At 35.2% G+C, this 22,999-nt stretch overlaps 1 pseudogene; it reads right to left on the bottom strand.

Moving 5' to 3' along the window:
* Positions 1 to 204: 204 nt before the first annotated feature.
* The window catches only part of LOC100609835 (26S proteasome non-ATPase regulatory subunit 14-like), a 77,521-nt pseudogene continuing 54,726 nt past the window's right edge, over positions 205 to 22,999 (bottom strand).

Below are 22,999 nucleotides of genomic sequence, written 5' to 3'. Positions count from 1 at the left end.
TATTGTATAACTTTAGAACCTGCAAAGACCCTAACTAAAGAAACAAAAGTAATTGCATAGGTGAGACTGAAGGTTACAGTGCTACAAATGATGCCAAATGTCTTACATTTAACCAAATACATCTTCAGAGATCCCTTAACTTTGAGCATTAGGAACAACAGAGAAATGTATACTGAAAGCAACACTAATAAATTTTTTGTTGCTTCACTTAAACACAACAGTATTCAACATAGCTTCTAAACAATATTTGAAGTCATGACTAAATCCACTTGTTCCTCCAAGTGACATTAGTGTTCTGCTAGCCAACACTCTATTGCCAGCTGTTTAGGTGTCATCTCATCTTCTTCATCTACAGCCTTTTTGTAATTCTTGGCCAATTCCAGCATCTATTTTAATACTAAATCATTGTATTTATAATGTTCATTGTAATCCTGAAGTGTCAAACCTTCCATTCAACTCTTCTTATGCAAATTTAGCAACATCTTCTATTCCAGTTTATTTTTCTGATAGTTAACAGTAATAGAGTAATAATGTCTGTTTCATCCATCAATTAATGCCTGGATAGATGGCTTGTTTAAGTGACTCATATTTGAAGTTGTTAGTCTTGGTTCATGTACCAAGACCATCATATTAGCATTGATTAACCTGAAGGCATCACTAACAACCTTCCCTTTTACACTCTGAATGGAATCAACAACCACCGTCAAAGCTCCCTCTGACAAGCCTTTAAAACTCGGCTGAGTACTGATATCCACCCCAGAAACCCCAGCAACCAAGCTAAGTGACTGTGATGCCAACCAGTTACCATCTCAGGCTTTCCTATCCGATTCAATATATTCACCGTTTTAGCTTGGAACATTAGATGAAATGCCTCCACACTGACACCTGTGGCATAGTCAACATGTCAATCACTCTGATGGTATAATAATCAACAAATTCTCCAAGCTTCAGACCCGTAACTTCCATTGGAACTCCAGCATCTCCGTGCTTTAACATTTTTAACAGTGCCAGGGAAGAAATATAGACTTTTTCTGCTGTTTCCACTGCAGGAGCATCTGTAGGTGGCCACGACCCAGTCCGAGTCTTCGAAGTCTAAGAAGTCTTCCTATACTTCTGGTCAGTAACTACAATTATTAAGGCATTCAGCTTCAATTTCTTGTTTGACAAATTTCTTCTTCTTTTTTCTTTCTTTCTTTCTTTTTTTTTTTGAGACGGAGTCTTGCTCTGTCGCCCAGGCTGGAGTGCAGTGGCGCGATTTCGGCTCACTGCAAGCTCTGCCTCCTGGGTTCACTGCCATCTCAGCCTCCCGAGTAGCTGAGACTACAGGCGACCGCCAACACGCCCACCTAATTTTTTGTATTTTTAGTAGAGATGGGGTTTCACTGTTTTAGCCAGGATGGTCTCAATCTCCTGACCTCGTGATCCGCCCACCTCGGCCTCCCAAAGTGCTGGGATTACAGGCGTGAGCCACCGCGCCCGGCCGACAAATTTCTTCTTAACGAAAGCTCTTGCTAATTCTGGCAAGTGTAATTTTCCCGTGTGATGTGACTCTCCAGAAGGCCAACAGGTGAGCAACGCCGCAGTCCGGACCTTTGTCTTGCCTCTGCGGTGAAGCGAAGACAGAGGCAGCAGCTGCAGTGGCTGAAACTTAACCTAGTTCTTGTTCCACAAACCAGAGATGAATCAGCCCAATTCCATTCAAAAGAGTTGCCTGGGTCTCCTTGATATTTTACGTATCATATCAATAAACATCATACAAGCAAATCAACGTGTCTACTCAGAATACTCTGTCTACATTCTAGCTTTTCATTGGACTCTGGGCAGATTATTTAGATTATCTTTAATGGTTTAATATTTTAAGTAAAAATTTTTAAAATATATTTTATTCAGAATTTTTATTGTTTTTTACTAGAAGGTTTTATACAAATAACCTGACATGACTTACAACTAGAAATTGCTTTAAAAGTAATACTATGACAGAATTTATTATATTTGCATCTTAATATCACAAAGGTAATTTCAAATGGAAACTTTCAGATTTTACTTATTCTTTCTTATATGAGCATAATAATGTATTATTTGGATTATTAGTGTATATTTAATTGGTGGAGTATTAATGGGGAAACTCCAAACTATTTGGAAAAGTTTAGCAATCTAAGTAATTTAAGCAAACAGAAAATAAAAAAACAAACTTGTAGAATATATAGAACATTAATTAGAAAATTACATATTAGCATTATGATAAAGGTGTACCACAACAGCCAGCCCTCCACCCCCGCCAAAAAAAATCACTGTTAATTGTAAATTTAACAGAAATGTTTAAAGGGTAACTTTTATATAACCAGTAAATATTCTCATTACATAGTCAGAAATTTCGAACAACATTTTACAATTTCTCTAGAGATAACTTTTCTATAATCATTAAATATCCTTTTTACATACTCAAAATAATTTCCCTGAACATATGGAAATTTTGCTTTTGATGGCCACAAAGCTAGCAGGAATCACAAGTTAAACACTTTTAGTCAGTAAAAAATCCTTCTCACATTAGGCTAAAGGCACAAAGGAACTGTAATGTAAGGGTGACGATAAACCAGATCTAAAATTTCCATCTACCACATCACAAAGAACAGGAAGAATAAATATTGTGGCTCAGAATTGCACGGCTGTCCTGAGGTGCTATAGCTAAAACCTGATCATATGCCTAAAACTAAAGGAAATAAAACAAATAAGCAACAACAAAAATTACAAAAAATCCACAGGATGTAAATTTAGTTTAAGAAATTAGCTTGAATATTTCTGCAAGGACCAAGAAACTATAAAATGTTACCAAATAGATTTGAAAGAAGAATCAAATATGTGCTCTAAAAATTGCAATAGCCAATATTAAAAACATAATGTATGGGTTGACTAGTAGCTAAAGAACACTTAAGAAAGAACCGTGATGATAAATCAAAACAATCTTCCAGAATTCAGAAAAGACAATAGAAAGATGGGAGAAAAAACATGGAGGAAGAAGTGATTAAATGATTGGAGGAGACCGAGACTGGGTCGGAAGCAATACTGAAAATACTTGATGAAAATGAGGCACATCTAACTGGGGAGACAGCAGAACAATAATGACAAAGAAAATCTTAATAGGAGCCAGAGATAAAAAGACACGTTCACTTTCATGTAATGATAGAATAGCAATATTAATAGAAGCTGGAAAATAATAGAAAAATATTTTTATTATCTTACGAGGACTTCCAGTGTAGAATTTTGTACCCAGGGAGAACAGTCTTTTGAGAAATAACAAGTTAAAGACAATTTCTAGCCAACAAAACTAAAGAATTTGATAACAGAATAACTTTATGAAAAGAAAATTTCAAGAAAGCACTTTAAGAGGAAGGAATGCCCTACAAAGGACATGAACTCATCATTTTTTATGGCTGCATAGTATTCCATGGTGTATATGTGCCACATTTTCTTAATCCAGTCTATCATTATTGGACATTTGGGTTGGTTCCAAGTCTTTGCTATTGTAAATAGTGCCACAATAAACATATGTGTACATGTGTCTTTATAGCAGCATGATTTATAATCCTTTGGGTATATACCCAGTAATGGGATTGCTGGGTCAAATAACAATTAAAAAAAAAAGAAGAAGAAGAAGGAATGCAATCCCAAATAGAAGATATACTAAACATACAGAAAGAAATATTCAAGAAAAGGCTAAATCTATGATTAAAACTTAACATTCATCAGGGGTATTGCCCAAAGTTTTCTTTTTTGTTATGCCCTTTCTTGGTTTTGGTATCAGGATGATACTGACTTCATAGAATGAGTTAGGGAGAATTCCCTCCTTCTCAATCCTTTAGAATAGTTTCAGTAGGATTGATACCAATTATTCTTTCAATGTCTGGTAGAATTTGGTTGTAAATCTACCTCGCCCTGGGCTTTTTTGTGTTGGCAGTTTTTTTTTTTTTTAAATTACTTATTCAATCTTCATGCTTGTTATTGGTGTGTTTAGGATTTCTGTTTCTTCCTGATTCAAGCAAGGAAGGTTGTATGAAATTTGTCCATTTCCTGGCCGGGCGCCGTGGCTCAAGCCTGTAATCCCAGCACTTTGGGAGGCCGAGGCAGACGGATCACGAGGTCAGGAGATCGAGACCATCCTAGCTAACAAGGTGAAACGCTGTCGCTACTAAAAACACAAAATTTAGCTGGGCGTGATGGCGGGCGCCTGTGGTCCCAGCTACTCGGGAGGCTGAGGCGGGAGAATCGCTTGAACCCAGGAGGCAGAGCTTGCAGTGAGCCGAGATCGCGCCACTGCACTCCAGCCTGGGTGACAGAGCAAGACTCCATCTAAAATAAATTTGTCCATTTCCTTTAGATTTTCTAGTTTGTGTGTGTAGAGGTATTCATAGTAGTCTCGAATGATCTTTTGTATTTTTGTGGTGTTAGTTGTAATGTTTCCATTTTCATTTCTAATTGAGCTTATCAAACAAATTTTTAAAAGATGTCATCTACAATAGCATCTGAAATATCATGTACCTAAATTCACTCTAATATAAGATATGCAATGTATTGCCTGGTATTGAAAATATGAATGTAATTAAAATAAAATGAATGAAACCCTATTGAGGCATTATAGGTTATCTAAAATATAATAAATAAAAAGATTTACAAATTCGGCTAGGCACGGTGGTTCATGCCTGTAATCCCAGCACTTTGGGAGGCCGAGGTGGGCGGATTGCCCGAGGTCAGGAGTTCGTGACCAGTCTGGCCAACATGGTGAAACCCTGTCTCTATTAAAAATACAAAAAAAAAAAAAAATTGGGGCGTGGTGGCATGCACCTGTAATCCCAGCTACTCTGGAGGCTGAGACAGGAGGATTGCTTGAATCAGGGAGGTGGAGCTTGCAGTGAGCCGAGATTGCACCACTGCACTCCAGCCTGGGATACAGAGTGAGGCTCCATCTCTAAAAACAAACAAACAAAACAAAAACAAACAAACAAAAAGGACTTACGAATTCATAGATTACAGGACTCAATATGGTGAGTGTTAGCTCTCCTAAGATTTATTTATAGATTCAGTGTAATTACAATAACTTGTCAAGTCAGGTTTATGTCAAAGTGCAAAGGGATACAACCCAGACACATTTGAAGATGTAGAATAAACAGGTTATGTGCCATCCTAGATTACAAGAATTGTGTTAAAACTATAGTATTTGAGATGATTTGCCATTGGTTCGGATATTTAAAAAAATACTAATAGCACAAGAAAGGAGCTTACATGGAACCACATAATTAATGAGAACTTTGTTAATGAGATATATGGCACTGGCAGTTACTAAGAAAAGGACAGAGACGCTTTTCTATTAATATTGATAGGTATTTGTCTGTGCTTATTTGTCTGTTAAACAGGATCTGAAGTTCATACCAATACACAAAACTCAAGTCCAGGCAGACTGTAGAGGTAAGGTGAAAAAAAAGCTATAAAATAAAAAGGGAATATAGGAGAATATCTTCATCACTATTACATAGGGAATAATTTCTTTAAAGAAAAACAAAAGCAGTAAGTTATCACAAGTGATAATAAATTCAGCCACATCAAAACTAAAAAGTTAATTTTATCCAAGAACATCCTAGAGTAAAAAGTAGTCAATTCACAATAGTCTACATATGTATATAAATATATATGTATGTATGCATATTGATATAATGACAGACTAGAATTCATTATATGAATAATACAAAGAAATCACTAGGAATAGGACAGATATTTTAATAGAGAAAGTGGGCAAAGGACATGTACAACATTTCGAAAGCAAGAGGTAAAAATGGCCAATGGCTGTATTGAAAGGAGGCCAAACACAGTAAATGAGGAATTATATAGAAAGGAAAATGGTTAGAACTTTAGGAGACTGAATTTTATTTTATAGAATCTGTAAAAAAATAAACTTCTGCATAAGAAATTAGGCACAATTTCAAAAAGATGATAAATGTCATAAATTATATTCAAAACCAGAAAAAAATACATACATGATATGCTTAAGATTTTTGTCCCCACTCAAATCTCATTCTGAATTTTAATCTCTAGGTGTTGAAGGAGGGACTTGGTGGGGGGTGACTGGATCATGGGAGCGGTTTCCCCCATGCTGTTCTCATGACAGTGAGTCAGTTCTCGAGATCTGATGGTTTTATAAGGCAATTTTCCATGCCCTTTCTCACTCTCTCACATGCCACCATGTAAGAAGTACCTTTCCCTTCTGCCATGATTGTCAGTTTCCTGAGGCCTACCCATCCATGTGGAACTGTGAGTCAATTAAACCTCTTTCCTTTATAAATTACCCAGTCTTGTACCAATACAGTGTATGTGTGTGTTTTTATGAACCAACTGCCTGACACACAAATTGTATACTATTTTTTTCTACATGTTTTGGCTACATGCTTTTGATAGACTCTTCATATGACATGGATTTTGAAATATTTTTCTGTAGGTTATAAAGATGATTCTATGTTTTCTGTGGCATTATTGATAAGCATTTTAGTTGATAATTTGAAACCGTTTCTTTCAGTTTCATAATTGTTATTGATAATATTATGTCCCAATTGAGAGATCTCTATTAAGTTTGTTTGATACATCAGCTATAAGGCTTAACGAGATCTTTTTTTTTTTAATATATATATATTTTTTATTATACTTTAAGTTTTAGGGTACATGTGCACAATGTGCAGGTTTGTTACATATGCATACATGTGCCATGTTGGTGTGCTGCACCCATTAACTCGTCCTTTACATTAGGTATATCTCCTAATGCTATCCCTCCCCACTCCCCCAACCCCACAACAGGCCCCGGTGTGTGATGTTCCCCTTCCTGTGTCCAAGTGTTCTCATTGTTCAATTCCCACCTATGAGTGAGAACATGCGGTGTTTGGTTTTTTGTCCTTGCGATAGTTTGCTGAGAATGACGGTTTCTAGCTTCATCTATGTCCCTACAAAGGACATGAACTCATCATTTTTTATGGCGCATAGTATTCCATGGTGTATGTGTGCCACATTTTCTTAATCCAGTCTATCATTGTTGGACATTTGGGTTGGTTCCAAGTCTTTGCTATTGTGAATAGTGCCACAATAAACATACGTGTGCATGTGTCTTTATAGCAGCATGATTTATAATCCTTTGGGTATATACCCAGTAATGGGATGGCTGGGTCAAATGGTATTTCTAGTTCTAGATCCCTAAATTGGAAACATCATTCTCAGTAAACTATCGCAAGAACAAAAAACCAAACACTGCATATTCTCACTCATAGGTGGGAATTGAACAATGAGATCACATGGACACAGGAAGGGGAATATCACACTCTGGGGACTGTTGTGGGGTTGGGGGAGGGGGGAGGGATAGCATCAGGAGATATACCTAATGCTAGATGACGAGTTAGTGGGTGCAGCGCACCAGCATGGCACATGTATACATATGTAACTAACCTGCACAATGTGCACATGTACCCTAAAACTTAAAGTATAATAAAAAAATAAAAATAAAAAAATAAAAAGTCAGGAAACGACAGGTGCTGGAGAGGATGTGGAGAAATAGGAACACTTTTACACTGTTGATGGGACTGTAAACTAGTTCAACCATTGTGGAAGACAGTGTGGCGATTCCTCAGGGATCTAGAACGAGATCTTAAATGCACTTGCTAAGGAACATTTTCTTCTACCAGTTGCTAATTGATGCCCTCAGGGTAGCGTACTATAAAATATTTTCTAATGTCAATATTCCAAGTCAAATTAGCAAGGTATTTATTTTTTCTCAATGTTTATGTGATTCAATATTTTTATTAATTATTTAATCAAGTAACCAAAAGACTTATTTATTACTTCTACTGAGAATTCAACTCTTTTATTTATTTGAATGTACTGGTTAAATTAAAGATGGTCTCAAAGCTATCTCTTAATGAATCATCACTTTTGGTATAATCTGTACAAAAATTGGGTTACAATGTGCTTTTTGATATCAGAAAAATATATACATATTGATTTGAACACCCATATTCATTATGTTATTGTTTTGTTTATATTCAACTTTCTATTATTTCTGTTTTTAATCTTCAGTTAACTTATTTTTCTGAAATTATTCTTTATACCCTTTAAAACACATGTAACTCCTACTGTCAGCTGTTTAGTACATGCACGTGGTAAAACCTTTGACCCAGTGTCCTCATGATGACCCAGCGTCTACATGATGTGGCATGGGGTAAATCAGTACAAAATATTCCTGAAAGTCATTTCTTACACATAGACTGCTAGCAATCACCTAATCCATACATAACAGTGATGGTCATCAACATGAAGCATTTCCATTGAGCATGGAAACTCAAACTTCATTAGCTTCAAAGAATATCTGCCCCAAAGGAAGTAAAATAAAACCACAATAAGATACACCAAATTTGCAATAATTAAATTTTCATAGCAAAGGAAATTCTCGTACACTATTGGGAGTGCAAGCTAGTAAAAAAAAAAAAACAGAGAATGAAATTTGATTGCTTAGTGATCTTGAAGATAATCTCTTGACTTATTGAGACAGTCAGGTGGGAAGGGGTCCCTGGCAGAGCCTCCAAATGACCTGTGCATTGACAGGAGTGCACACTGGGGTGGAGCCACAGAAGTTCACTCTGTTCTCAGCCTGGAGGAACCTGGCCCCTTCTCTTCCTGGGTGGAATCTGGAATTCAATCTGTGAGGCCGGAAGCCCATGCGCAGGAAGCACACTTTCTTGCTTCTCTAAGAGTCTCTGTTTCCCCTTTTCTTCTTTTTCACCCAATAAAACCCTGCCCTAGATCACCCTTCAAATCGTCTGCGAGCTTACATTTTGGTGGCCCTGTGACAAGGACCCTGTCTTTAGCTGAACTAAGGAAAAGTCCCGCAACATTGTGACTCAGTAATTCCAAATTTTAAGCCTCATGATAACTAAATATATGGTCAGCAAAATACTCATAAAATAATGTTTTTGGAAACATTGCTTGTAAAATCAACACAAAAAGTCATATATATCATCTGCCAAATGTCTATCCACAATGAATATATATAATAAATTGTGAAATAGCACATAGAGGAAAATAATGAACTAAAGCAATACACAACAGCATGGATAAGGTCCACAAACTAATGTTGAGCAAAAGGAGCAAGTTGAAATTGCCTACACATAGTGATTCCGTTTAAGTACATCTCAAAAGCAAGCAAAACGAACTTGTATTGGTTAGGAATGCATTTACAGACACAAACATGAAGCAAACAAAAAACTTAGTACCACATTTTATTTCAGGATTGTAATTTCCTCGGTTGGATTTGAGGGAGAGGTTTATGATTAGAGAAAGGCATATTGGGTGAGGAGATTCCAGGATTCTGGCAATGTTCTGTTTCTTTATCTAGATGTAAATTGGTGTTTGCTTTATGGATATCTGTTTAAATTTACATATACATTTTATGTCCTTTTTGGTAAGTATATTTCACATTAAAAGTAAGGTAAAAATACACTCTGGGTATATGCTGATCCTATCAACTGCTTTTTTGACCTTGTCCATCTATTTTTCATCTCACCAGCCCTTTGTTTAATAGGAACCTAAAAATTAATATACTCAAATTTCAACTGCTATTTCTCTCGATATACTCTCCTTCCCCCAGCCTGCCCTATCTCAATTAAAGACAATAATAATTCAGATCTCTGGCTCAAGTATACAGAGTCATCTGTGATTATTCTCTTTTATTCATAGGCCACTTTCAATGTGCGAGAAAATCCTTTTGGCTTTGCCTTAAAAATCTATCCTGAATCTGACCACCACCTGTCATCTCACTGTTAACTTCCCTAAGTCACTCTCACTTAGCCTTTTGTGATAGAGTTCTTTCCAGAGAGTAGAAACAGTGCATTTGTATTTCTTCATTCACTTCTTTAAATATTCCTTCATCTTCTTGCTCTCCTTCATACTTCCTTCTCTTGAAGACACCACATCTCCTTTAGCCCTCGCAAAACTTCGCCGTTCTCTCTCTCTAACTTCTTCTACCACTGGCCTAGTGAAAGAGCAGGTGTCCGTCTTAATATTTACACTGAATCTAAATCACTCTACCCCCTTTTCTTCTAAAAAACAAAACAAAACAAAACAAACAAAAAAAAACACTCAGTTTTGAATTGACAGGAGACTCTGCCAGTCAGTACTCCACATTTATTTAAATAGCGAGGTTCACGAAGATTCTAACTCCTGGATGGCTGGGACTTTCTCCAACTAACACTGTGCAGATTCTTGGTGGTTTCACTGTTCTTCACAACCTAGCCCCACTTCATCTCCCCCACTTCCCTTCTTAATAGTTTAAATCTTATGGTCAGCTATCACAGTCTCTTTCCTACAATGTTAGCTCCTGTCTAGTCTTCTTCCACTCACAGAATTTCAATTCTGGTTAAATCTAGTTCAAATCTTAGTGTTCCACATGATCATCTGAATGGATCTGAAGAAAAACTCATGGTGATTCTAAATGATTTTATCTTAAGCTCACGCTAACTACCCTCAAGTGGTCTCTTCATTCTGACTCCATTGTCCTGATCTCCTATAGTTTCCAGCCTTTCAGATGATTATTTAATTATTGCTTTCTTTTCAGTCCCCCAGAACCTCCTCTCAGGATCTTCACTATTAGTCATTGACCTTATTCCTTATTTCAGTGAGAAAATAGAAGCAATAAGAAGGTAACCATGATACCTCTTCCCTACATATAGACACCAATATGAATCTGGAACTATAAAATCTATATTCCCTTCTGTTCATATGGATGAATTGTCCTTGCTCCTAATTAAGTACTTTTTTCATACATTACTTGTAAACTTCAATATCCACTTTTGTAAAATACCTTTTTAAGTATGTTGACCGTATTTCATTATATTTTTTTCTTGATGTATAGACATGCTTTATACATTTTGTATATAAACTTTGTCTTTATAGTCTTTCTGATGTATGTATTGAACTTCACATCATGGTCTTTTTGAATAGACAGGATTTCTTAAATTTGATATAAAAGTAATATCTAGATTCTCATAAGTTATGATCCATACTTTTTGTATCCTATTTTAGAAATTGTTATTGTTTTGCCTTTTATAGGTAGTTCTACAATCCACCTCAAATTAAATTTGGGGAATATGTGAGGTCAGTCTAAGTTTCATATTTCACCCATACAAATCTGGTTGCCTCAGTATCTTTTTTCTTTTCCTTTCTTTTCTCTCTCTGTCTCTCCTTTGATTGCTATTTTTACTGTTCTGCAAAGGCATCTACATCGTTATGTGTCTACTTAGGTATAGGTCTGTTTCTAGTCTCTTTATTCTGTTTCATTGGCCTAGTTGTCTAACTTGTGCCAATGCCATTTTGCCTTAATTAGTGTAGCCTTATGAGAAATATTTATATTTGATAGAACAAATTCTTCCTCCTCAATCTTCTTCATGAATGTATTGGCTATTCTTGTCACTTTACACTCCTGTATTGTTCTAGATCCACTCTCTATCTTTGATCATGCTGCTCTTTGTCTTGAGAAACTGATTTCTATGGAATACAGCAAAAGCTCCCATGCTGTTTAACTTCTGGTTGGGTTTAACCAGTTGCAGGGGCAGCAGAGTAGAATGCAGCAGAGCAGAACATAGGTAGTAAGTAAGATTTGGGTCCTTTTTTCCCGTGTTTAGTGATTTGGCTGCCTCCCCCTGCTTATGGCCTCACTTCCAATATACAACTCTCTTATATAATTGCCCTCTCAGGCATTCAGTAAGTTTCTTCCCTTTGCCCTTTCAGGAAAGCTTATTGGAGATGTAACCACAGCAACAACATCTAACACAAAAGTAACAGTCTCAGCTTTATATGTGGTACTGGAAACACATAACTAAATTAATTAACATTTAAGTGTTATCATGTTTTGCCCTTCAGGACAGTCAATCCATTCAAAATTGACTATCTTCATCCATTCATTCATTGAAGGCTGTCTGCTTTTTCCTATGATTCATGCTTTTTGTGGTCTTGTTTAAAAGAATTTTATTGTTTTGCTTTTTAAATTTAGACCTACAGTCTACCTAAAATTGATTTGGGGAATGATATGGGGTAGGAATCAATTTTTATTTGTTTTATATTATACCTAATGATTCCAACACCATTTACTGAAAAGATTGTCCTTTTTTTCTGCTCTTAATTCCATACGTCTCATACCTTGTTTACACATGCCTATATTTATTACCCTAGGTGAAACAGAAAATCATAGAGGAATTTTGGCTATTTATAACTAGGTGATGTGAAGTTTCAGGACAAGCCGAAAGATATAGAAGCAGGACCTATATGAGCAAACAGGCAAAAAAAAATTAAATTAAGGAATTGTAAGTATGTCCATAACATAGGTGTCTGGTGCCAATTATTTCAAAATGAGGTTGAAGTAGAAAAGATTGAGGGGGATTTCATTTGCAGGTTCCTGATCAAACCAATCTATACTTTACTATAGACCAGTATAACCCACTGGGTTTCTTTTTTGATCTCATAAACCCACGTGTATGTATGTGAATATGTATATTTATTGTCTTTACCCTCTTTATTTTAATACCATTTTATTTTTATTTGCATTGATATGTTTAGGTCTTACTTGAAATTTTATTGTAAAGTCCATTGTTGGACAAATGGTATAGGTCAATCAATAATGTAAAAATAATTTTTTAAAGTATTCAGATTTTATTCCAAAGTTTCTAGATTCTTGAGAATTATTCTACAGTGAAAAAATGCAGTTTGTAGGAAATAAATCAACATTTCAACCACTGAGAGTTAGTTTCAAGGTAAAACAGCTTAGCAGTGTAATCATCTGTCTACCCAATGTCTACAATGTAACGGGCTGGCTGTTTTGTTTACATGGCTATTCCTGAAATGTTAAATTTGATTAAAATGAATTCTCCCTCTGGGTGCCCTTTCCTGCCATAAAACAGGTACACTGACAATGATTAGAAAGTCAAATTCTATAAATAAATATAGAGTTACTAAAAAAATACTGGACACAGTGAACATTTTATTTTTCAATATGTTTTTTGGTGGTGGCATATCTACTTATTTGAAAAGATCCATGTTTCTCTAAACCAGGCAAACATTTCATATCTAATCCTTTAAGACTCCCTTTAAATAAACAAATGTTCTTAGGCACTTAACAAATAAAGAATATAGATCTTTGCAGAAACCAAAAGAACGTTAAGATGTTGAAAAGTAATACTTCCAAGCTCAGCAAGAAGCTAGAGCTAGCTGATAAGCAACTTCAGCAAAGTCTCAGGATACAAAATCAATGTACAAAAATCACAAGCATTCCTATACACCAACAACAGACAAACAGAGAGCCAAATCATGAGTGAACTCCCATTCACAATTGCTTCAAAGAGAATAAAATACCTAGGAATCCAACTTACAAGGGATGTGAAGGACCTCTTCAAGGAGAACTACAAACCACTGCTCAAGGAAATAAAAGAGGATACAAACAAATGGAAGAACATTCCATGCTCATGGGTAGGAAGAATCAATATCGTGAAAATGGCCATACTGCCCAAGGTAATTTACAGATTCAATGCCATCCCCATCAAGCTACCAATGACTTTCTTCACAGAATTGGAAAAAACTACTTTAAAGTTCATATGGAACCAAAAAAGAGCCCGCATCGCCAAGTCAATCCTAAGCCAAAAGAACAAAGCTGGAGGCATCACACTACCTGACTTCAAACTATACTACAAGGCTACAGTAACCAAAACAGCATGGTACTGGTACCAAAACAGAGATATAGATCAATGGAACAGAACAGAGCCCTCAGAAATAACGCCACTTACCTACAACTATCTGATCTTTGACAAACCTGAGAAAAACAAGCAATGGGGAAAGGATTCCCTATTTAATAAATGGTGCTGGGAAAACTGGCTAGCCATATGTAGAAAGCTGAAACTGGATCCCTTCCTTACACCTTATACAAAAATCAATTCAAGATGGATTAAAGATTTAAACATTAGACCTAAAACCATAAAAACCCTAGAAGAAAACCTAGGCATTACCATTCAGGACATAGGTGTGGGCAAGGACTTCATGTCCAAAACACCAAAAGCAATGGCAACAAAAGACAAAATTGACAAATGGGATCTAATTAAACTAAAGAGCTTCTGCACATCAAAAGAAACTACCATCAGAGTGAACAGGCAACCTACAACATGGGAGAAAATTTTTGCAACCTACTCATCTGACAAAGGGCTAATATCCAGAATCTACAATGAACTCAAACAAATTTACAAGAAAAAAAACAAACAACCCCATCAAAAAGTGGGCGAGGGACATGAACAGACACTTCTCAAAAGAAGACATTTATGCAGCCAAAAAACACATGAAAAAATGCTCATCATCACTGGCCATCAGAGAAATGCAAATCAAAACCACTATGAGATATCATCTCACACCAGTTAGAATGGCAATCATTCAAAAGTCAGGAAACAACAGGTGCTGGAGAGGATGTGGAGAAATAGGAACACTTTTACACTGTTGGTGGGACTGTAAACTAGTTCAACCATTGTGGAAGTCAGTGTGGCAATTCCTCAGGGATCTAGAACTAGAAATACCATTTGACCCAGCCATCCCATTACTGGGTATATACCCAAATGACTATGAATCATGCTGCTATAAAGACACATGCACACGTATGTTTATTGCGGCATTATTCACAATAGCAAAGACTTGGAACCAACCCAAATGTCCAACAATGATAGACTGGATTAAGAAAATGTGGCACATATACACCATGGAATACTATGCAGCCATAAAAAATGATGAGTTCATGTCCTTTGTAGGGACATGGATGAAACTGGAAACCATCATTCTCAGTAAACTATCGCAAGAACAAAAAACCAAACACTGCATATTCTCACTCATAGGTGGGAATTGAACAATGAGATCACATGGACACAGGAAGGGGAATATCACACTCTGGGGACTGTGGTGGGGAGGGGGGAGGGGGGAGGGATAGCATTGGGAGATATACCTAATGCTAGATGGCGAGTTAGTGGGTGCAGCGCACCAGCATGGCACATGTATACATATGTAACTAACCTGCACGATGTGCACATGTACCCTAAAACTTAAAGTATAATAAAAAAAAAAAAGAAAAAAAAAAAAAAAGAAACTAGAGCTCCAGAATATCAGAGTGGAACCATTCTATTTCTTTCTTATTCTCTCTGCTTGTGTGTGTGTGTGTGTGTGTGTGTGTGTGTGTGTATGTGTGACACAGTGGCTCCCTTAGAAATGTATTCAACATTATAAAACAGAAACATTAACAAAAAACTCTGATTAATTAAAAAGTAATGTGCCACTTAATTTCACTGAAACAATGTTGAAAATGAATTGACTTTTCTGCCGGGTAAAAATAATACTCAGAATTATTGTAGCTGTTGAGGCTGCTGAGGCTATAAACACATTGACGATGCCTGACTACAAAAGAGTTATAAAGTTTACTTTCCAAAATTAGATATGTGTGTATTGTATTTTTCCAATAACCTTGTTTAGACTTTCCAAATTCTGTGCTTTCATTAACAAGGTGAGGATCAGGTGGGAAGATCCGTCAATCTCTAGATGTTTTAGTTGCTTCAATTTAACAGTAACTTTTCAAAGCTTCCAGCACCCCAATCGAAGACTTGCTTTTTCCTAGTGAAAACAAAGTGACCTTGTGAAAAGAGCATAAACTTTGAATGAGATAAATACAATTTCTGCATATTATAACTTTACACATGACCTTAGCAGGTCACTTAATATTTCTGAGTTGCAGTATGATCATGTGTGAAATGGAGATTATAATACTGAGTTTATAATATTTAACGTATGCATAACACTAATATTTGAGCATCCTACCCAGTATATAATATTAATATTTTTGCTTAACTGATGAGTGTCAACTGTAGTACATTATGCCCAAGGACCCAAGAAATAGGTTTGTACTGGCACAGGATGCATTGATAAGAAGAGAAGAAAAACTTGTTTAGTAGATTGTCAGAAAAGTGAACCACATGTAACGCCTGACCCTTAAGCAGCTGCCTGTCCAAGTTCTATCTGCAAGAAAGGGAAAGAATTTGCCACTAAAACCATTCCAAACTTTCATTTGTTCATTGTTTTCACATTCAACAAATATATGAATGTTTCTTAAGATTCAGGTCTTGGCAACAGTGAATAAGGCAGATTTCAGATAGTCCTCATCATGGAGGTGATGCAGAGAAATACTCTACCCATTTATTATCCATAAAATTATATGTAATGCACAATGGTGGCTATGCCTCTGTTCATTAATTAAACTTGTTAATATAATTTTGAGATGATAATTATTTTAGATTAAGGTATTTTTGTTTTTGTTTTTTTGACCATCACAAAGTCAATAATAACTACATACGTTACTAGAAAAGGTCCAGAAAACTCATCCTCAATGCAAATCTGGGCATGCTATTGAGCACAGAAGCACATATGCCTTGTAAAGACCAAACATTAACAAGCATAGGTGTGCTTTTCTTTTAACTATAAAGAAATAATGAGAAATGCAGTCATTTTATAAACCCATTGTAAGCTTTGGAAACTTGAAGGAAATCGGGGACTAAGATGAAGTTTTGCTAATCTGTTAAAAACAAGGGGGTCTCCCCAACTCACACATGCACTCTTCTCAGATGCTAATGTCAGAAAATACATCTCTGTATGTTTAAAGTACATTGCAGGCTTCATTTGTACAATGTGAGAAAAGAGCTTGCCTATTTGTTTCTGAGCAGTTGACACAAACATTGTTCTTGTATTGCGATAGTTGGCCGTATTTTCAGGTACTTTAGCTGGGAAGTTTCACAAATACCGTAATAATGATCTTAACTACTGGTTAATAACTCATTAATGTCTCTTTTTCGCATTTTCCACTCAAATTAGATATAATTGGACTTACTTAAAGTTGAGGTAATTCACCTATTTCTAAGGCTGTCACTTCGATTTTATTATAATTATCCTGTAAATAGGATAATTATATGTCCTAGCTTCCTTGGGACAGTTCAGTTTTTCTCTTGTCCAGGTATTTTAACTGGTTTAGTATTTGTTTCATCATCTTTCACTCTTAAAAGCTCCATGTCTTAAACCATATGGGCCATATTTGGATCATATGATCACGTTATGACAATGAAGCATAATTCAAACTACAAATTCTTGGACCTAAGATATTAATTATATCATGTAACAGAATGTGTTATCTAACTGACATCTTAAAATAAGGGTTCTGTAGGTCAGACTATGCATAAACTTGAATTTGCAGGGCAAAAGAGATTGATTTTCCCTTGAGGAAAGGCTGCAGGGTTATATGAATTGAACAGCAAGACATAATCTTGTAAAGAAGATTAGAAATTAAGTCTCCTGACTTTGCAATAACAAGTTGCATGACCTTTACTTCTCTGAGCTTTGTTCTTTCATTTGTAAAATGTAATATCCCAATTACTGAATGGCAGATGTGCTGGCCACTTTAAAACATCGTTTGTTTTAATCCTCAAAACAGCCTATTATACCAAATGCTAGTATCCCCATTTTACAGATTAAGAAACAGGCTTACACAACTCTCCCTACAGTGACACATCAATATGTGGCAGGGCCGGTTTTCAAACCCAGTTCTTCCTGATTACTAAGTCTATATTCTTTCCACAATATATCAGTTGCCATTCAAAAATGAAAATGCATTATACCAAAGCTTATCTTTATTATGTATGTGATGCCAGTTACTGATCTATGTTCTTTGCAGGATACACTGACGACTGTGTCAGTGATGTTGCTTGTCCCCTCACTAGTTAGGGAAGTAAGGTGTTAGCAAATAAACAGAAATAAGGGAGCTACAGAAGAGCTTTACAAACACAAAAAGTGAGATGCCAAAAAAAAAAAAAAAAGAAGGCTTGCATTCAGAAGTCCAATATGCAATTCACATGGAAGAAAGATCTTTATGTGGTTTTTGATTGTTTTTGTTTTTTGTAAAATTTACTTTGCTAAGTCCTGTCCAACAGTTTCTGTGTAGAAGTGGTTTTCAAATATATATCCTTTGATGCAGGGAGCCAGAGCTGCACAGACTTTCATAACGTCAAGTCTCTGAAATGGTAGGTGATAGTAGACTATGATTATTATATTACTTGTTCAATGTATACAGATTTTATAAATAAATCTATATTTTTATAAGGGACAACTGAAATAAGACTTTTTTCTAATAAATGTAAATATATTTTTCTCTCCAAGAAAGAGACAACAAATAATTTTTATTTCATTTTCTTGGTTTTTTTGTTTTCTGGATAGAGGGTCATGACTACACTATTGATTGTAAAATTCAATTTTGTAAATCTGTGGATTCAAATTAATTATAAATTTTGTACAGAAGTGTTATTTTAGGAGGTAACAGAAGGTAAAACCAAACTTAGTACTATTTAAATTTCCAATTCTGAGTATTCCAATATTTTTCACAAGTGCTTACAAGTTCAGAAAGCAGAATTTTGTGGGATGAGTAGAAGCTTTGAATTCAGACAGAAATGGTTGTAGATCCCAACTAAGGATTATGGATTTTAGTAACTGCCAAACTACTATAATCTATAATAATACAGTATGTTACATGCAAAATATAGATAAAATATCTATTTAATTTTAAGAAATATATGATCTGTGACCATAGGACACATATACTTAGAAAACCTTGTGATTGTCATGTTAAGGAAGCTGGGTTATGCTGCAGAAACAAACAGCCAGGGCATTTTAGTTTTTTGAAACAACAAAGGGTGATTTCGTATTCATGTACCACACCCTCTGAAAATAACCAGGGTTCTCTGTTCTATGCTGTCTTTATTCTACAACCCAGGATCCTGGGGCAGTCCCTCTCTGGAACATTGTCTGTCTCCATGGAAAAAAGAGAGGGAAATAGTGATCCTTGTCAACAATTAGTGTTGAAATACTGTTGTCCTTCTGCTGACATTACATGGGCAAAACTTGGAAAGAATGTGGAAGTGCAATCTTATCATGTGCTTCAGAAAGGCAGAACTGGAGTCCTTGAAGAGTTGTCAATATTTTTATATCTTTCCTAGCCATCTCCTGATTTCAAGAATCACAGTAAGATAAACTCAGAGCCTTATAAGCACAAACTACAACTACCAGAAAGGAAGACTAAAATGTTATCACTACCATTTCCTTATCAGCAGCAATCCGACATTGTGTGAAGGTGCACTACTTTAAGTCAGTGTATAATTCATGTTAAAGAAGAGACATTTGTTTTTGTGATTCAACATAATATGAACTAGCAATAAATGCTATTATTTACATGGCCCTGGTAGTGTACACTTTCTGCATGCATCTGAAGTTGTTTTTTGATTATCAAAATTAAAAACTTCTGTGCTCTTGGGAGCACAGCATTGAGGAAGTCAAAACTCAATTCACAGACCGAGAGAAAATATATAAAATTCATTTATGTGATAGGCAATTTAAATCCAGAATATATAAAGAACACTTACACTCCCAAAATATAAAAATGTATCACCTAATTTTAAAATGGTCATAGGATTGCCATACATAAACAACCAATAAGCACATGAAATGATTTTCAACAGGATCAGTCACTAACAAAGTACAAATCAAAACCACAATGAGATACTACTTTAGACCCAGTAAATGGCTACAATAATAAACAGAAAATAATGTGTTGACAAGATATGGAAAAATTGTAAGTCTTATCATTTTCTAGTGGATATGTAAAATGATATATCCACATTGGGAAATAGTTTGACATTTTTCTAAACTGTTCAACAGAGTTGCAATAAGACTCTGAAATTTCACTCCTAGGTATCTAACCAAGAGAGTGAAAACATAGGTTCACACAAAGATGTGTGAGTGAATTTCATAGCATTATTCAAAACTGACAAAATGTGGCTGCGCATGGTGGCTCACACCTGTAATCCCAGCACTTTGGGAGGCTGAGGCGGACGGATCACAAGGTCAGGAGTTTGACCAGCATGGCCAACATGGCGAAACTCCATCTCTACTAAAAATACAAAAATTAGCCAGACGTCGTGGCAGGCACCTGTAATCCCAGCTACTTGGGAGGCTGAGGCAGGAAATCACTTAAACCTGGGAGGCAGAGGTTGCAGTGGGCTGAGATCGTGCCACTGCACTCCAGCCTGGGTGACAGAGCGAGACTCCATCTCCAAAAATATAAATAAAAAAATAAAAAAAAAAACAAAATAGAAAAAATGTGAAGACAACCCAAATGTCCATTAACCAATAAATGTATAAACAAAATGTCATACGTTCAGACCTAGAATATGGTTAAGCCATAAACAAGAACCGATACATTTTATAACACGTATACACTTCAAAAACATGACAATAAGTGAAATAACTAGTCATAAGAGGTTATGTATTGTGTGATTCAACTTTTATGAAATGCCCACAATAGACCAGTCTATAGAGACGGAAAGTTATTCAATGATTGCCTAAAGGTGGGGTTCAGAGTGGAGAATGGAGAGTAACTGCAAATGGGTGTGATACTACTTTTGTAGTTATGAAAATGTTCTAAAATTAGATTGTAGTGATGGTGGCATAAATCTATAAATATGCTATAATCCATTGAATTTTATACTTAAAATTTTAATAGGAAAATTATATATATACATATATATACACACATATATACATATACATACGTGTGTGTGTATATATAAAATATATATATAATATATATAAAATATATATAATATATATAAAATATATATAATATATATAAAATATATATAATATATATAAAATATATATATAATATATATAAAATATATATATATTATATATAAAATATATATAATATATATATATAAAAAATATCTCAATAAAGCTGTTAAATCCAAAGAGATTTGAGGGGGGATGTTGAGGGAGAATTTTTCTTCATTTGTTGTTGCTGTTGTTGTTGAGACAGGGTCTCACTCTGTCACCCAGGCTACAGTGCAGTGTCACAATCATGGCTCACTGCAAACTGTCTCCCGGGCTCAAGTGATGCTCTCACCTCACCCTCCTGAGCAGCTGGGACTACAGGTGTGCACCACCACATCCAGCTGATTTTATATATATATATATCATTTATATATATACATATATATATAGATATATATATATCATTTATATATATACAAATGATATATATATATTTGTTGTTGTTGTTGTTGTTTTGTAGAAACGGGGCCTTGCTATGTTGCCCAGGCTAGTCTTGAACTCCTGGGCTCAAGCAATCTGCCCACCCAGGTGTGAGCCACCACACCCAACCACAGGTCTTTTTTTCTATCATTTATTAGAAAAACTATTCATTCAATATCTATGTTACTGAGTTCCCAATACTATTATGCAGATCTTCTTTACTCTAATTACTTCTGTTTAAAAACTATAATTTAAAAGCCATAAATAAAACAACTTCTATCTGAATTTGGTGATCCAAAATAATCTGATAGAAAAGAAACAGCTTAAATGAAATCTGAATTTATCTACAGAATATTATTAGCTTGCTTTCTGAATGTTAACATATTACTATTGAATTAGTTCACTCTTCATTAGCATGTTAATCAGAAGCAATATAAAAGTGTGAATTGAAACCCCTGAGGAATTCAAGAATCTGCCTTCAATATTTATAGGCAACTGCTGTGAATTTCAGAATCCTAGAAATAAGAACAGAACTTAATTCTTCTTTCATCAGTCCATAGTCTTATTTTGAACCATCTTTGAGAAAATTAGTTTCAGTTTTTACCCTACCAATCAATGACAATATAAAATTCCCTGAAAACTGGTCAATTCTGATAAAAAAGTAAAGAGACAGTCCCTTTAAATGTAGACTATTTTGAGGATATAACACCTATTTTGACAGCCATCTAAACAGAAAACATACACTTGGTGTCACATAAGATAGGCAACATGGCTGTGCTTAAAAACCATACTCTGGACGTTTCACTGTATTATCTTCATTTACCATTTTTTAAATCTCAAATTTAACCAAAAATCATTAATATTTTTCTTTGTCTTATACATGCTATGTACTCTGTCAAAGAGTACTGGAAAATCACTTAAATTTACTTTGACCTGTACCTTCTATATGTAGCTTTTTTAAAATACTTATTTTTAAATTTTAGTTTTCAAATTGCCTTCCAGTAAAACTTTTTTGTAAATCAAAGAAGTAAGACTTTGATGAATTTCAACACACTCATAGATTCATGTAGCCCCATGACAATCAGAAACCAAAACAGTACCATCAGTCTAAAAAACTCCTTCTGATAATCCCTTAATAGTTATGTCTTCCACTCATAACTTTCAAAAAAATACTGATCTTTTTTCCATCATGCTAGTATTGTCTTTTTGAGAGAATCATATAACGGAAAGGATACAGCATGTAACTTTTGAAACTGACTCTCATTCATCATAATGTCCCTGAGGTTCGACTAAGTTGCTGTATATCTCAATACTGTAGTTCATTCTTATTCTTATTCTATTCCTTAGTATTCCATTGTATAGATGCAATCCAGTTTACCATTGAAAGGCATGTGGGTTATTTCTAGTTTGGTATGAGTATGAATAGAGTTACTATAAGCATTCATGTACGGGTTTTTGTGTGAATGTAAGCTGCCATTTCTCTTGGGTAAATACCCAAGAGTGGGTTTGTTGAGTTATACGGTAAATGTATGTCAAATATTACAAAAAACTTCACCCGTTTCTACATTGGCTGTAACATTTTGCATTCTTACCAGGAAATGACTGTTCCAATTAATTTTCATCATTTCTTCATCCTTTCCAGTGTTGGCACTATCAGTACTTTTCTTTTTCTCCTCCTCACTCTCTTCTACCTCCTTCACCGTTATTATTATTATTATTATTATTATTATTATTTGAGATGGAGTCTTGCTCTGTCACCCAGGCTGCAGTGCAATAGTACGAT

The sequence above is a fragment of the Pan troglodytes genome, chromosome 13, assembly GCF_028858775.2.
Source record: "Pan troglodytes isolate AG18354 chromosome 13, NHGRI_mPanTro3-v2.0_pri, whole genome shotgun sequence".
NCBI classification, from domain to species: Eukaryota; Metazoa; Chordata; class Mammalia; order Primates; family Hominidae; genus Pan; species Pan troglodytes.
This window is presented reverse-complemented; position numbering and strand designations above follow the sequence as displayed.